Consider the following 4,020-nt stretch of genomic DNA (forward strand, 5'->3'; position numbering starts at 1 on the left):
GACATGTTGGACTACTCTGCCATGTATCTAACTCTCAGTATATGGACACGTTGGACTCATCTGCCATGTAGCTAGAACTCTGTATATGGAAATGTTGTACTATTCTGGCATTTAGCTAGTTCTTTTCTTATGGACATTTTGGACTCATCTGCCATGTAGCCATCTCTCTCTGTATGAACATGTTGGACTCATCTGTCTTGTAGCTAGTCATCTATATATACACATGATGGACTCATCTGCCATGAAGCTAACTCTCGGGATATAAACATGTTGTACTCATCTGCCATGTAGCTAATACTCTGTATATGGATATGTTGGACTACTCTACCATGTAGCTAACTCTCAGTATTTGGACACGTTGAACTCATCTGCCATGAAGCTAGAACTCTATGTATGGAAATGTTGGACTACTATATCATGTAGCTAGCTCTCTCTATATGGACCTTTTGGACTCGTCTGCAATGTAGCTAGCTCTCTGTGCATAGATATGCTGGACTGAACTGCCATGAAGGTAGCTCTCTGTAGATGAACATATGGGACTTGTCTTCCATGTAGCTAGCTCTCTGTATATGGACATGTTGGACTCATCAGCCATGTACCCAGCTCTTTGTGTATGAATATGTTTGAGTTATCTGCCTTGTAGCAAACACTCTAAACATACACATGTTGGACTGATGTGACATGTAGTTAACTCTCAGTATATGGACATGTTGTATTCACCTGCCATGTAGCTAGTGTTCTGTATATGGACATGTTTGACTACTCTGCTTTGTAGCTAGCTCTCAATATAAAGACACGTTGAACTCATCTGCCACTTAACTAGAGCTCTGTATATGGAAATGTTGCACTTCTCTGCCATGTAGCTAGTGTTCTGTATATGGACATTTTGGACTTGTCTGCCATGTAGCCAGCTCTCTGTTTATGAACATGTTGGACTTATCTGCATTGTAGCTAACCCTCTGAACATACACATGTTGGAATCACCTGTCATGTAGCTGACTCTCAGTATATGGATAGGTTGGATTCATCTGCCATGTAGCTAGTACTCTGTATATAGTCATGTTGGACTACTCTGCCATGTAGCTAGCTCTCAGCATATAGAAACGTTGGTCTCATCTGCCATGTAGCTAACTCTAAATATCTGGACATGTTGGATTCACCTGCTATGTTGCTAGTACTCTGTATATGGACAATTTGGACTGTTCTGCCCTGTAGCTAGCTCTCTGTGCATGCATTACTTGGACTGATCTGCCATGTAGGTAGCTCTCTGTATGTGGACATGTTGGACTCATCAGCCATGTAGCCAGCTCTCTCTGTATGAACATGTTGGACTCATCTGCCTTGTAGCTAGTCCTCTATATATAAACATATTGGACTCATCTACCATGCAGCTAACTTTCAGTATATGGACATGATGGACTCATCTAACATGTAACTAGTACTCTGTATATGGACATGATAGACTATTCTGTCATTTAGCTAGCTGTCAGTACATGGACACATTGGACTCATCTGCCATGAATCAAGAACTGTGTATATGGAAATGTTACACTAGTCTGTCATGTAGCTAGCTCTGTGTATATGAACATTTTAGACTCGTCTGTCATGTAGCTAGCTCTCTGTGCATGGAAATGTTCTACTAATCTGCCATGAAGGTAACTCTCTGTATATGAATATATGGGACTGGTCTGCCATGTAACTAGCTGTCAGTATATGAATATGTTGGTCTCATCAGCCCTGTAACCAGCTCTCTCTCTCTCTGTATGATTATTTTCAACTCATCTGCCTTTAAGATAGTCCTCTAAATATAAACATGTTGGACTCGTCTGCCATGTAGTTAGCTCTCAATACATGGACACGTTGGACTCATCAGCCATGTATCTAGAAATTTGTATATGGAAATATTGCAATACTCTGTCGTGTAGCTAGCGATCTGTATATGTTCATTTTGGACTAGTCTGCCATGTAGCTAGCCCTCTTTGCATAAATATGCTGGGCTGATCTGCCATGTCGGTAGCTCTCTGCATATGAACTTATGGGACTTGTCTTCCAAGTTACTAGCTCTCAATATAAGGACATGTTGGACTCTTCTGCCATGTAGCTAGTACGCTGTATATGGACATGCTGGACTACTCTGTCCTGTAGCTAACTCTCAGTATATAGACACTTTGGACTCATCTGCGATGTAGCTGGCTCTCAGTATATGCACACGTTGGGATCATCTGCCATGTAGCTAGATATCTATATATGGAAATGTTGCACTACTCTAGCATGTAACTAGCAATCTTTATAAGGACATTTTGGACTCATCTGCCATTTTGCTAGCTCTCTGTGCATGTATATGTTGGACTCATCTGCCATATAGGTAGCTCTCTGTATATGAACATACTGGACTTATCTGCCATGTAGGAGCTGTCTATATATGGACATGTTGGGCTCATCAGCCATGTAGCCAGCTCTGTCTGTATGAATATGTTAGACTCATCTGTCTTGCAGCTAGCCCTCTAAATATACACCTGTTGGACTACTCTGACATGTAACTAACTCTCAGTATATGGACATGTTGGACTGATCTCTCATGGAGCTAGTACTCTGTATATGGAAATGTTCCACTGCTCTGCCATGTAGCTAGCTCTCTGCATATGGACATTTTGGACTCGTCTGCCATGTTGCGAGCTCTCTGTACATGGATATGGTGGAATGATCTTCCATGTAGGTAGCTCTCTGTAGATGAAAATATTGGCCTTGTCTGCCACGTAGATTGTTCTCTGTATGTGGACATGTTGGACTCATCAGTCATGTAGCCAGCACTTTCTGTATGAACATGTTGGACATATATGCCTTGTAACTAGTCCTCTATATATATATACACGAGTTCGCCTCATCAGCCATGTATATGGACATTTTGGACTCGTCTTCCATGTAACTAGCTCTCTCTGTATGATCATGTTGAACTCATCTGCCTTATAGCTAATCGTCTATATATACACATGTTCGACTCATCTTCATGTAGCTAGCTCTCAGTATATGGACACATTGGACTCATCTGGCATGTAGCTAGAACTCTGTATTTAGAAATGTTGCACTACTCTGTCATGTAGCTAGCTCTCTGCATATGGACATTTTGGACTCGTCTGCCATGTAGCTAGTTCTCTGTTCATGGATATATTGGACTTATCTGCCATGTAGCTAGCTCTCTGTGCATAGATATGCTGGGCTGATCTGCCATGTAGGTAGCTCTCTGCATATGAACATATTGTAATTGTCTACCAAGTAACTAGCTCTCAGTATATTGACATGTTGGACTCATCAGCCATTTAGCCAGCTCTCTCAGTAAGAATAGGTACGAATCATCTGCCTTGTAGATAGCCCTCTAAATATACACATGTTGTTATCATCTGCATTGTAGCTAACTCTCAGTATATGGACATGTTGGACTCATCTGCCATGAAGCTAGTTCTCAGTATATGGACACATTGGACTCATCTGTCATGTAGCTAGAACTCTGCATATGGAAATGTTGAACTACTCTGCCGTGTAGCTAACTATCTGTATATGGACATGTTGGACTCATCTGCCATGTAGCTAGCTCTCTGTGCATGGATACGTTGGACTGATCTCTGTTCATACAGAGAGAAGCTAGCTCTCTGTATATGGACATGTTGGTCTCATCAGCCATGTAGGCAGCTCTCTCTGAAATAGCATGTTGGATTCATCTGCCTTGTAGCTAGTCCTCTATATAAACATGTTGGACTCATCTGCCATTTAGATAACACTCTGTATATGGACATGTTGGACTACTCTGTCATGTGGCTAGCTCTTAGTATATGGATACGTTGGGCTCATCTGCGATGTAGCGAGAACTCTGTATATGGAAATGTTGCACTAATCTGTCATGCAGCCAGCTCTCTGTATATGGACATTTTGGACTTGTCTGCCATGTAGGTAGCTCTCTGTTCATGGATATGTTGGACTGATCTGCCATGTAGGTACCTCTCTGTATATGAAAATATTGGACTT

The sequence above is a fragment of the Chrysochloris asiatica genome, unplaced genomic scaffold, assembly GCF_000296735.1.
Source record: "Chrysochloris asiatica unplaced genomic scaffold, ChrAsi1.0 scaffold00152, whole genome shotgun sequence".
NCBI classification, from domain to species: Eukaryota; Metazoa; Chordata; class Mammalia; order Afrosoricida; family Chrysochloridae; genus Chrysochloris; species Chrysochloris asiatica.